The sequence below is a fragment of the Lagopus leucura genome, unplaced genomic scaffold, assembly GCF_019238085.1.
Source record: "Lagopus leucura isolate 7727_CA_CO unplaced genomic scaffold, USGS_WTPT01 Super-Scaffold_100002, whole genome shotgun sequence".
In the NCBI taxonomy this organism is placed as follows: domain Eukaryota; kingdom Metazoa; phylum Chordata; class Aves; order Galliformes; family Phasianidae; genus Lagopus; species Lagopus leucura.
The window spans coordinates 34,124,714-34,138,440 of NW_024962263.1; the positions used below are offsets into that span (position 1 = coordinate 34,124,714).

The following is a 13,727-nucleotide window of genomic DNA, read 5'->3' on the forward strand; positions in this document are numbered from 1 at the left end:
GCTCCGCTGCTCCTCGGGGGGGGGGGGGGGGGAGAGCCGCGGTGAGGTGCGAGCCGGTGTCGGATGGTGGGGGACTGGAAGAGAGAGACGTGCAGACAGCAGCCCATCGAGGGTCCCCCTCGCTGCTGTGCCGGCTGTATGTCACGATGTCACGCTGCCTGCGCTGAACGAGTTAACAGCGAGGGGGTTTGTCATTAACTCGACGTGGCAACCGGTATTTGGTTGCTTCCCCCACCACTAAAAAAAAAAAAAAAAAAAAAAAAAAAGCATAAATTTGTGCCGAAGCTGAATGGCAAAAAGTGGGTTGCTTTTGAGGAGCGTGCTTTTCAAGCTCTGCTGTCGGATTCGGGCCCCCCTCCCCATGTAAGTGTGGGATGGTTGGTAGAAGGGAGTTTTATTTTGTTTGATGTGCCTCTGTTGCCCTGTGCTGAAGGCTGTCACTGCATGTGGGCTGGGAGCATAGCACTGCACGTGGGGCGGGGGGCCGGGGGGGGGGGGGCGGCGGGGAGGGTGAGAGGGAGCATTGTGGGGCAGGGGTGGTGGCTATGCTGAGGAAGGGGCTGAGCCCCATGCAGCAGTAGTGGGTGGGCTGCTCGACCGCCGCTGTGCTCGCCTTCACCACCACCTGGTGTGGAACGCTCTCAGACTGCATTGATGATTTGTGTTTGGCATCACTGGGAAACATCAGTGGGTGTTGAAGAAATGCCCCATTGGTGGTAAGTCATAAAACCACTGTAGATAAGGCAGCATTACTCTCCCGTGCTCTTAGTTGAATATGTAGGGATAATACAGATGGTGGCGGGGGGAAGGCAATGTTAAACATCAGTGAGAATAATGTTGTTTTAAAGGAAGGAGTGATGTAACAGACAATTATTCATAACACACCTGAAGAGAGGATTGGTGTCTGCTAACTAGGCTCCTACCTGACCTTCTCAGTTGCTGGACATGACCAAAACTTTAGCATTTTTCCAGTGCTTTAGTGAGCTGATGGATGCCCCATCCCTGGAGACACTCAAGGTCAGGCTGGACAGGGCTCTGAGCAACCTGATGTAGCTGTAGGTGTCCCTCTTCATTGTAGGGGAGTCGGACTAGGTGACCTTCCAAGTGCCCTTCCGACTCAACCATTCTGTGATTCTCTGAAACCAGTCTGCACCAAGGGCTGCTCGCAGTCCTTCCATAAGTATGGGCGGCTGTTGCTCTACGTCACAGAAAGGAAAACAGTTTGCATCACTAACATGAAAGCTGCCTATTGTTATTTGCTGGTGACCTCAGGAGCAGTGTCGCTGGCTGGGATGGAGCAACAGTGGTGACATTTAACTGCTGTGGATTAAAGTTTTCCTGCTGCAGTGACAAATGGCTCTGCTTTAAAAATGAGGTGCATCCCGTGTTTTCACAGTTGGTCACAGTATCACGCTGTCACCAGGGTTTAATAATGTCAGTTATTGGTGCTAAAGGCCTCATTGCAGAGGTGAGAGGGTTATGCCATCTTCTTGAACCTCTGCCTGTTGGGCTGCTCTGCTTCAAAATGTAGCTTAATGTGCGTGCTTGCATAGCGATACCACAGGGGACAGCCTGCGAGAGAATAGCCAGGTGGGCGAGGTAGTCAAAAAGTGCTGTGCACGTTGCCCTGTGGGCAGTTGGATTATTTTGTAAGGTCTTTGTGTGCTGCTGACTTCTACAGTTAGCAGTGGTTATCTGCGATTCTGCCTGGTGAGTTACATTGAGATCCCATCGAATGAAGGGGGTGGGAGGGGTGGGATCTATTTTTAGCGTGGCCCAAACCCATTGAAATCGTTAACAGCTTTGGAAACCCTCAGTTCTGTAAGTACTGAAATTCATGCTCCGCCAAGCGCTTCTTTGGGAATACACACCCGCCGTATGCAGAATAAGCAAAAGGGTGAGCCTTTGTGAGATCAGCGACAGTCTGCAAAGAGTACTCAAACTGGAAAGCTGGGTTGGACCGTGTTATTTCTTAAAGTCATCAAAATAGAAAGCTGAAACTCAAAGTGATTGCGTTTTGCAGGAAGTAACTTGTCTGAGCTTGCTAATTTCACAGGGAAGATGAGCCTGCTTAAAGGTGTGAGACACGCGGATGGCTTTGTAGATAGACGCCTTTCCAGCCAGAATGGGCATTGGGTATCTGCACAGAAAGCTGAGGGAAGGGACAGCTGTTTTTCTTCACCGTTTGGTAGGGGCATGCACAGCCTTCCCACGAATGGGCTGGTTGCTGGTTGCTGTCCCCAGTGAGCATGCTCGCCCCTCCCTGTGACTGCTGGGAGCTGCGTGAGGGCTCTCAGTGTGGAATTACAGTTTCTGCATTTCAGTGACAGAGCCTGAAATCCTTCAGAGTTCTTTTTTAATTATTATTATTCTTTTCTGTAGCCGTAAATGTCGCCCAGACTACTAATCACTGCATTGCAAAAAAAAAAAAAAAAAAAAAAAAAAAAAAAAAACCCAAACCAAAAAAAAAAAAAAAAAAAACCCCATTATTTTGTGAGATATCTGCAATAGAAATATTTGAACTTTGGAGCAACAGTGCTATTTGAAAGCAGACATCTTACATGCTGCAAATATTTATACATCTCAGAGTAAGGGTAAAGCTGTTATGACTCAGTCACTGAAGGCAGAATTCTGCTGTGTGGTTCCCCTGTGTTAACTGTGGGTGCTGCCAGCACAGTGCTTGAGAGTTGGGAGGACATAATGAGGAGCACCTCTCTTGTTTGCAACTCGTATGGGAAAGCAAGTGCGACTTCCTTTCCTCTTCCAGCAGAAGTGATTCTAGTAAATATTATGGTAGCGAGCCTGCATTGAAGCACGCTGCTGGCGTATGGTCCAGGTAGTTACATTGCCTTAGCTTTCATTAGGATGATGACTTCATTGCCAGTGTTTACTTTCATTACCCAACTGTTAGTCAGCGAATGTTCTGTCTCTTGATCTGCTGAACCTGCTTTGCTATTTGAAGCTGTTGAGCTTTGTTATTTTTGATGCAATGGTTACTCAACGTTGATTATTCATTTTTTGATGTTGTTTACGTCTTGGTTATCTATAGAGCCTCATCAGTGTAGTTAGACGTTTCATGTTCGCAGTTTCTCCTTGCATTCCAGAAACTGGATTACAGCAACACTTCTTATGCAAACAGACTCAGGGAATTAAGTGTATGTCCTGAGATTGAATTAGCTTGTGGTTCTCAGCCTGCTGCCCAACTGTGTATTGCCCCGTGAGTTTAGTAGGTATTTTACAGCGGTAGCATTTGGGTGCTGCTTGTTTGCTGCTCCTGGCTTGTGCACTAATGTTTTGAGTAGGGAACGTGGCTGTTTGTGTGGTGCTGAGAGCAGGTGTTCGGGTTTGTTGATAAAGATGGTGCTCTGAGCTGCCATAAGCCTGATGGAGACACACAGCTTCTGCTGGGGATTCTCAATTGCTTACGTTCCGAGAACTGCCCCTTTTGCTAACCATTCATTGAAACCATTGCTTATTGAAAAGAGTTCTGTTTGTATCAGCAGGATATACTGTGTAGCTGAGCACTCCTACAAATCCCCACTCTGCTGTAGGCAGTGGTGGAAGCCATAGGGCAGGCTGTTGCCCAACCGCCATAGGCACCTTCCGTAGAGCTCCTCTGCCTTTGCAGGGCTGTGTGTGAGGATGAATTTAGCACACAGCACTTAGCTCCTAATTAAAGCTTATGGTATTACATCAGTAATCAGGGCACTCTCAGAATCTCTAAGAAATTACTTTTTTCTTTGTCCTTCTCCATTTCCATCTCGCTGTTGGGAGCTGGTCTCTCTTTGCTGCCGTGTCGCAGAGGAAATGTGTTCCAGCAGCCTACTCCAAATTGCAAAGCAAGGCGAATTTTGTGGCTCCCCAAATCTTTAAGGACAGTTCTTAAAATGATCTGGCTTCTAATCTTCTTTCCAAAGTAAAATAGAAACTACAAAGCACGTGTAATTACAATTTGTGGCTATTTTTAGCATCCTGACATGTTCAGTTTATATTATGATGTTAAAAAAAAAAAATAGGCAGATGATTTTAAACTGGCATCATTTGTGCTATTTCATATGTGGTTGGTTGCTTTGGTTCTTTTTCTTCTTTTGCTTTGGAGTCTAAAGAAAGCGTATGTTACAGTACATTATGGAGGGTTTGGAGTGTTTGCTGAAAATCAGATCAGGGAGTTTTAATGTATTCCAAACACACACATGCTTTTCTTTTCAGGCAGGTAAGAGAAAGGAAGAGCAGCGAGTGCTTTGCTGCTATTTTTATACGGCACGGAAATGCTCGTGTTGCCTTGTTGCAGTGATAAAGCTGCCTTCGTAGTAATTTTTTCTTGGCTTTTTTAAGGAGATTGTGAGCGGTGAAGTGGCATTCGTTTTCAGGAAATAGAGGGAGACGGGTGGAAACAGAGGTGCTCACACGTGCTTTAGTCACAATCGTAGTCTGGTTTTAAAATAACCACGTTTGTTTGGTAACAATAGATTTGAGAAAGAAATTATCCATGTTCTTTGTTTTTGAAAGGGCAGTGTGTGTTCATTGCCCATGTGGTAGCGTTTAACCCATATTGTGTGAGCTGACACCGAGTCACATTTATGCTCTGACTTGTTTCAGTGTTCAGACTGTTCTTTTTCTGAGATCTGGGACAATAAGTGATGCATTTCAAGTTGTGCAATGTAACTGTCTTGCGCTGTTTTAGCTCATTGTTATAATAATACCAGGTTCATGAGTAAGCAATTTCTTTTCCTCCTGAAATAATTTCCTTAAGAAACAGTTGAGCTCTGAATGTTGAAATGATTTGCGGGAAGGGTTGCAAACAATAGCCTGTAACGGGACGTGCTGTAAAGAACTGTGGGTGAGGTGTTACTGCCTTTGCTGTCCGAAACTGGAGCTGTCCTTCAATAGCTGAGGATGTGCTTGGAAAGATATATATATTTTTTTCTTATTTCCACTCCCCCCCCCCTCCTCCATTGCACAGAGATTGCTGAGTTGCCTGTTTTAATAGATGCCGTCTGGCTTCACTTGGCTTTGAGGCATCCTCACTGGGATTGGCAGCCACAAGTATGATAAAGCCATGAATCAAGCAGCCAAAGGGTTGGCTTAAACCTTGCCATTATGGGAATGAGATCTTCCCTTTGGGTTTGGAGCCCCTAGCGGCTCTGTTCTCAAGCCTGCTTTCTCTGTGCAGCCATAGGTAGGGCTATCTTGGAGTCTTCAGGAGATGGGAGTCTCCTTGAAGTGAGATATCAGCTGCTTGCCACCTATCTCCTAAAGTCATCTATTTTAACCTCAGAACACAAAAATGTTTCCCCAAGACTATTCACTTGTTTGTATGAAGTGTCTGTAGAAGTACACCAAGACTGCTAGGCTTCCAGTTTCAGTGTAGTATTTGAATGCTGACTTACAGCAGTTAGAAATGGTTAACTCTGTAATTTACAGAAGTTGAAAGGAGCACTAAGCACTACCTTGAGTTGGTTACTGCAATACTTTCTTGATACTGTTTCTAACTCTGTGAATACTTATTGTAAGACCATTTTAGAGAAGTGTTTCATCAGTGCTGAGCAACGCTGCAAGGGATTTATGAATACGTACTTTAATTGGACTTACTCTGTTTGTTTTTTTCTTACTTTCCCCCCAGCTGGATTTTACCTCTGTAATGAATGCTGAGATCTTCAATGCATAATTTATGTTGACATTAATAATGATAGTTAGAGAATCTTTTAATGCCAGTTCGAGAAGATAATACAATTTATGTTGTTAACCCCCATCCTGTTAAATTTGAGCTGATTTTATTAGAGAGAGAAATGACTATCAACGATGGGAGGAAATAATTCAGTTCTTACTGTGGCAAGTGCATTGGGAGTTGGTGCTGTGAGCTGTACATACAGGTGTCAGATGACACGGCAGGCACACGGCTTTGCTGCTGAATGACTCCTTCCAATTAGAAAGTAATGGCTTTAAGGGGATAAAGCAGGTAATCGGAGTCTCTCAGTTTGCCAGTGCCAGGAGGTGTGTATTTGCTGGTGTTATTTATTTATCTGCTTTTTCACAAGTTGCAAAATTGGTGGCAGCCTGGGGTAAATTTAGAGGGGGGAAAAAACCCTGTGGGATTAATGGTTTAGCAGTTGGGATTAAAAATAGTCAGCAAATTACCCTGTTGATACTGAAGCCAGAATCTGTTAATGAGGTTACAAGCAGATTGGTTTATCAGTCATTTATTTTCTAGGTTGATTAGGGATTATAGGTTGCCATGTATTTCTTCCACAAAATCAAGCAGTGTGGATGGCTGGGACTGGGACCTGATGGGGCTGCACAGAGGCTGCTGATGGCATAGGAGCTGTGGCGTGCTGTAGATCGGTGACTTACCTGTCCTGTTCTAACCTCCAAACTAACTGCCTTCAGTTGTACTTCTGCGTAACAAAATCTTCTAATTTCCACCTGTATTGTGCAGGTCGCAAATCCATCTGTGAGCTAGGCATAGATCTGCAAACCAGAGCATCCCCTCAGAGCCTTCATCAAGGCTGAGGGCTGTGTTGGAGTCCTTTAGATCTTAATGTTATCACTGCTTTCTAGCTCAGGAGGTGCTGTGGCTTTCATACTCCCTTTGCTGCCATGTCCTGCTGTGCTCCTTGAGATAACCTGCGATGTTTGTTGGGTTTCCAATACTTGCCAAGAGAAATGTAGTCAAATGGCAGGTGTAGAAGACTCCCGTAACTTTATAGTTAGATCTGGGGTGCTGGAGAAGGCTAGTGGGGAGACTTGTAATTCTTGCTAGCTTGGGTCTCATGGTTGAGCAAGAAGTGTAAGAAATGCAGAAGTGATTTGAAAGAGGAATGGAAGGTACTACATATAGAGGAATCCATTGGGACAGGTCTGGCAGACTGAGGAAAAGGGAAGAAATGGTGTCCTTGAGATGTTAGGGATTTCTTAACCATCCTAAAGCCTAGCTGCTTTTCTCCTCTTGCAAAAGCTTGTCTTGGCCTCTTGCAGCTTCTGAGACTGGTGTCCCAAGGTCAAGGTTTGCATCTGGGGAGGAAGGCAGATAGTTATTCTCTTAACATGGTTCCTGTAGGTCCACGTGTGAGTTTCATGCCCCCAGAAAACTGGAGAGAAAGCAGAGTGGGCATGATGAAGGATGAGCACTCCAGCATAATGGTAAGAAGTTTGTCTAAAGTTTGGTTTGAGTCCTAACTCAATGGGGTTGGGAGCATTGCCATCCAAGCTGGTAGTTCTTACATGGAAGGGACTATTGCTCAGGAGAGTCCGTGCCTTTTGGTGTCCCCATGGAGAATACACTCCCTTCAACATTTGAGAAAGAGGGACAAGATGATCAGAATTGCAAGTCTGACAGCAGAGGAGATGTTAGATATGAGACAGATGATTGTTGTTAAAAAGCCATCTTAGTATGTGTTGTTGAGTGTGCTTTGCTCTTTGGAGAACAGAGTGGTGTTTGAGGAGCTGAAATCCCAGTATGCCATTGTGATTTTCAAAGCAAAGTTATTCAGTTCTAATTTTCTGTTAAAAATATTGTATATAGAGAGGTATAGGAGTATATGAATGTGGAAAAAAATATGAAAAGTAATTCTGTAGAGGAGCAATACAGTCAGCCCTGCTTTACTCCTGTGCTGTGAGTCTGGTGGGTTTTATCTGGCATAACTCAGAGCTTTCTTGTGGAGCAGACCAGCTGCTCTGAGAACTCAGCTGAGGAACAGATGCCCCAAATTACTTTTTTGTGTAACTCCACCGTGAGGTCACACCTTGCACATGGGATAGCCGAGCTGTGCAGGCTTAGTTGGGTGACTTGTGCACATCTCTGGGCTATTCTGCAGCTGGCATCAGCTCTGCGCTCGCAGAGGCACTGAGGAGCTGGGGTGGGCAGCAGCTGCTGTAAATGCTTGAGGAGAGGAAAACACAGAAGATCAGGCTGTGGAGCTGAACACTGCTGTAAGGGAAAGGGGGATGCAACCAGGCTGTACAGAAATATGAGGGGGAAAGGGGTCTTTCGGGATGATCCGTGGGTGCCCAGGAAGACACGAAGGATGAAGAACCAGTATCCCCATCCCTAGGAACACTTGGTTTTTGTAGGTGAGTGTCTTTATTCTTTGTGTCATCAGGCAGGGGAGTGCTCAGAGCTGTGCAAGAGCTGTCTAGTGTCTGCGCACTGCCTCACTTGGGGCGGTCCTCTGTGTCACCAGGGGTCCTGGGAAAAGTTACAGTGTGAGTAGTGCTGGGGGGGCGCGGGCCGGGCGAGGAGATCGTAAGCAGAGGAGGAGGAAGCTGGCCAAGCATGTGTCTGCATGTGCAAGAGTGGCTGGATTTTTCTTTTGTGTGGTTATTTTAAAGGACACGGAACTTGGAAGGAAAAGTATAGTGGGAACCAGACCCTTCTCCCACTGCTCTGTCCCCAGACCTGCCTTGCTCTGTGGTCCCCAGCTCCTGACTGCTGCGTGCCTCTGAGCTGGTGTCAACACCGGCAGCCTGAGTGTGGGGAGCCTTGGGCTGAGTGGGTGGATGTGGGCATGTGGAGCCTGTGGGGTTGTTGGAGGAGGAGTATGAAGAGGAGCAGGTTTGCGTTAGGGATGAAGATGGGAGCGATGTGAGTGTTACAAGAGGGCCAGGAGGAGAATGGGGCTGTGCCGGGAACACCGGGTGCTGGCAGCGGCTGGCAGAATGCTGATGGCACTGGGGCCTCATCGCTGCTCAGCTCAGCAGCAAACTGCCTTGAGAAAGGAAACAAATTCCTGAGAACGGACAGAGTTTGTTAGAAGTAGCTAGGTTTAGGAAAGACCGTGTGTCAGCAAAACCAGCCGTTAAAAAAACAGTAGTACAAACTGGGGAAGTCTGTTGTTCATAGCCCGTCCTTTCTGCGTATGCTCATGAATCTGATGAAAGTGCATTTTCTAGATATGGCCTTTACCGCTATGACCTCAACGCTGATTACTTTTACAAAGAATGCGCTGGGTACAACTTTTCTGCTCTTGTGGAGAAGAGTAATAACCTAATGTGCCAAGCACGTTAGAGGGGTTAAAACGAAGACATGCAGCAGTTCCTTCTTCCAAGCTTCTCTAGTTGTGCTATCTCCTGCTAAGCCATCCTATAAATCAAACCACAGCATGACGATCGGGTAAAGGTGTGTGGGAACGTGCCAGGCATTTGTTTTCATCTGACACAAACTCAGTGGTTTAGGCTTACAAAAGACGATGATTTATCGGGGCAGCGTAATTATAACCATTGTCATACGGTGGCACCCAGCAGCAATGATGATCTATTTCTGTTTTTCCTGGGATGTGTACAAACACATAGCAGGAATCAGTCCCTGGACTCGATTGTATCTTGTGTGTACATGTGGTTGTATGGATCCATTAATGGGTCATTAAAATTCCTCAAAGCATATCTGCTGTCAAGTTAAATGCTCATAAATGTCAGTTAATTATCATAGCCCTCTTCACAATACTAAGTTATTAGAATTGAATTTACTGTGCATTTCACTAGAGAAGGGGGAAGCCGACTTCAGCGTTTGATCCTCAGCTGGCACTTGAATGTCTGTCCACCATACACAGAGTAATTTGCCAGCATTCTTTGTGGTAGAGAATGCTGCTGCCTGTGTGCTTTTGCTCTGGAAACACTCTGCATTTCTGCTCTCCTGCAAATGCAGCTGGTGTCTCTGCATGACCGTGGGCTCCACCCAGTCCTCCAGGAGAACAGTGCCATGGGGCTCCTGCTCTGTGGGTACCCAGATATGCGGGTAATGAGCACACCAGGATTGTCCCATGAGTTAACCTGACGGCTATTTGGAAAATTGGGGGTGGCTAATCTGCGTACTGGCCCTCTTCATATTTTGTATGGAGGGAGAGTAGCCAGGGGAAGTTCAGGTTGGATAACAGGAAAAATTCCAGCAGTAACAGTGAAGCAGTGGCACAGGCTGCCCAGGGAGGTGGTGGAGTCACTGTCCCTGAAGGTATTCAGGAAATGTGTGTATGTTGTACTGAGGGACGTGGTCAGTGAGCATGGTGGGAATGGGTTCACAATTGAACTAGATGATCTTAGTGGTCTTTTCCAACCTTAATGATTCTATGGTTCTATGAATAGTCACAGTAGATGGGAGCAGCCAGGGAAGGAGTAAGTTTTGCATGACATATGGCATGGATGTTTTCACGTTTAAGGTGTTGTCTGTGCAGTTTTCCCCCAGTGCGAAGATGGTCTGCTTTTCCAAACAGCCCTGACATCTTTCTGGTTTTGGTGATGCAGCTTATTAGTAAGAGCTCTATGGCATAGTGTATGTGCACAGATACAAAGCTCACATTTATGTGTCTTCTGAGCATTGCAGCTGGGAGTAAAGTGGTGCTGTATCCCATGAACATGTCAATGGCTTTGTAATTTTTTTCAATGTGATGGTTAGAAAATGATACAAATTCCATCGTGTTAGGAGCTTGTGTCACTTTGACCCCAGGGACTGATACTTTGATTTTTTTGGAATTTCTCCCCTGACTTCAGGCACATTAATTTAAACTTAATCAGTGTATATGAGAGCAAAGCTTGGTATTCAGTGTGCTAAATATGCACTATAGCATAGAAAGTGTAGCATGATGGAAGGAAGATCAGGTAATGGAGGGAGATGCTGATGGAGTATCTCCCATGTCCCTACATTCTACATCAAGCACTGCACTGTACTCCCTGAGTCAAGTGCTGTCCTCCCATAGCCTGTGCCAGCTCTGGGTCATGTAGTTGGCTCATTGATCTCATCTTCTGACTGCATTTTGCTATAACCTGAATGGTTGTGTAGGATCGTGATCACACCGTGGTTTTTGTCTCCTTCACTCCTGTGTGTGTGTGCGTGCTGTAGCAGCAAATGCTGTTACAACATAAAGCCATCATGGAATAACTTCTCCTGACATCGATGAGCATTTACCACTCATCTGAGGAGTCTCGCTGACTTCACAGGCGCTTTCTCATGAGTAAAAATTCCCCACGTCAGCACTGGTTACCAATCTGGCCCCAACGACTAGTGTTATTACTCAGCCATCCTGAGTGCAGCATTTCTTGGAGACAGAGCCAAGTGCTGGTATTACCAGGCCCCGGCTTGAAAAATGTGAAATTGTTGTTTTCACTTCTGTTCTTGATATTGGCAACCTATTTAAAACCAGGCAAGCACAGTGCCTATAGCCTGTAGGTAAAAATGCCTCCTCGGTAGCAAAGCATCATGTAAAGCACTTCATCTTTGTGACAGCGCTTTGTGGTGCGTTTTTGTCCCCTGCCTCCCATTCATCCTGGTAGACCATGTTCTCCATGATGGCTTGCTGTCACTGCCCACTGAGGAGAGGATTTCAGGGGAGCAGATCTGGCTAAGTTCCTCCTCTGCATATACAGGACACACATGTCTGAGTTCTGAGTGTTTTTGTTCCAACTACAGGTCCACTGTTTAGAGAAGAGGGGTAAGTGGCTTGCTAAGCTATGGGAAAATTAAGGCAATATTGTTATGGCATCCTTAGGTCAATACAGAAGTTCTGTTTTCTTCAGTTTCTCAAATATGGCAAAAGATGCCTAGCTAAGTATTGCTAAAAAAATAAACTTGCTTGCTAGAATAGCAGTGTGTGATACAGTTAATGCCACAGGCAAGAATGCAGTTTAACAGTGACTTAAGAGTCCTGCAGTTGTTCAGTATTCTCAGTATTTCTGCATTTCTTACCTTGGTAAAGAAAAAAACATTTCCTTTTCCCATTCTTGTTTTTTTGTTGTTTTGTTTTGTTTTGTTTTTAATCCTCTCCCTCTTTATATTTTTTCAGAAATAGGTTGTTCATAGTCCTTCATGCTTCTGGGGTTATATACTTGTAAGCACTGTATTATTAACCCTTGCACATCAGAGTTCATTGTGTATAACACGAGCATAGTGTATGCCTATACATGTGGAAGAAAAAGTAGCAAGATTTATTTTAAAGCTGTAAAGGTGGATACGTGGTCCTGGCAAGAACCAGAGTGCCCCTAAGGCATCCTTACATTGCCAGTGAGGATTTCAGCTTTTATTACAATAAATTTTATTGTCTAGGTTAAAAGCCAAATTCGTTGAACCAAATTAATCTCTGGTTCATTTCCAGTGTTGGCAGAGCTTAACCAGGAGTAAATGTAGCTATTTAGCTAAAGGATGTTATTGATTTGGTATTTTTAAACTGGTATCAGAGTGGGTTCAAAATTTAAATAGGTTTTGAAGATTTTGTATGAGGTTGCCACTCTGCTAGTATTAAAGTGGATGTAACTTCTTGTTTAAAATAAACATCCTTGCCTTGAGTACAAAGCCTGTCCTTGGGCTGGCAAGCAGAGCTGCGCCAGCACATTCTGGTGGCTGCGTGGAAACCTACTGAACTGATGGCAGAGATTGGCTCGTGTGGGTCAGCCTGCGTGGGTCAGTCTGTACGGTCAGGGATTTCGTTTCAGAGGTAATTAACGATGCACTGTTGCCTAATTTCAGAGCTCAAATAGTTGCCTTGTTTATTTAAGAGGAGGAACTCTGCCTCTCTTTGAAATGTTCACGACAGGGATGGAAACCCAGGTAATTCACCTTACATAGCAGGAGAACAATTTTGCCTGGTTACTGCATAGAGCTGCTGTGTTTACACATCTGTGTAACTCATCCCCTAGTTTATGGATTCAGAGTCTTCCTGAAAATGTCAAAAGTCCACAGTGTCCTGAGTGCTCTGCTGAACACTGGGATATACTAAGCATTCGTATGTGGCTTTCAGACCAAGAAAGCGTCTTGAGTTCTCATGGCTTACCTCTAGCTGTGTTATTCCAGGATGCTTGGTACTCTTCCCCAAGCCAGATGTAATTTATTCTCAGTTAAAAGAGTTACAGGCAGCCCAAGTGACAGCATGGCAATTACCCTCAGAGACACTTCGGCAGCTGCCCAATGCAAAGGCATGATAATGTGCCTGTGTACCTCTCCCATTGCTCCATGTGCCCTGTGTGGCAGCAGGGAAGCACCTCTCTGCTGGGCCATGCTGGCTCCTGTCCCCAAGTTATCCTGCTGCAGTCCCTATATGGATGTCTTTTGGCCCAAAATTCCTCTCTGGCACAACTTGGGGAAGCATGTTTTGACAGTGCATTCTTACATATGCTTTTAGAGAGAGACACTGCAGGTGTCACTGCAGATAACTCTTCTCTGGTGTGCAGTTGGGAGATTCCAAGACAAAGGAATGAGGGGGAATTACTTGCTGCTCAAAAAAAAAAAAAAAAAAAAAGCACTAAATCTTCTTGAAAACCGCATAAATGTTACACAATGATATATCAGTATTGACTTTACCTTAGGAGAAGCTGTTTGTTTTAGTGTGACACATTTGGTTTAGAGAGTTCCCCGTGAAGGAAGGAAAGCACATTAGCAACTACAAAGGGTTTAGGTTAATCCAAAATGGTGATTTAACATATTCAAGGGAGTGTTTGCTGCAGTGTCAGGTATACTCATTTTACCCAAACTGCACTCATTTTACCCAAACTGCACTGCTTTTTCATTGATGAGGTGTTTTACACAGCTATGTGGTCTCTCTGGGAGGGTAGACGTACTAAGCTCGTAAGCAAGGCTGCTGTATTCAGTAGATCACTTTTGCAGTATCTAGAGACATGTATGAACTGGGAATATTCCCCAGTCATGGAATCATAGAATTGCTCGGGTTGGAAAAGACATTCAAAATCATCTAGTCTAACCACAACCTAACTGTACTACCCTAAATTTAACAATCTTCTGCTAAATCATG

At 45.0% G+C, this 13,727-nt stretch overlaps 1 protein-coding gene across 1 annotated transcript in view; it reads left to right on the top strand.

Moving 5' to 3' along the window:
* The first annotated feature begins 343 nt into the window (after positions 1–343).
* Positions 344–13,727, top strand: part of ZNF516 (zinc finger protein 516) — a 100,120-nt gene continuing 86,736 nt past the window's right edge. The window contains exon 1 of the mRNA XM_042869755.1: positions 344–363. The gene's annotated coding sequence lies outside the window, so the exon portion shown is untranslated. The remainder of the gene's footprint in view (positions 364–13,727) is intronic.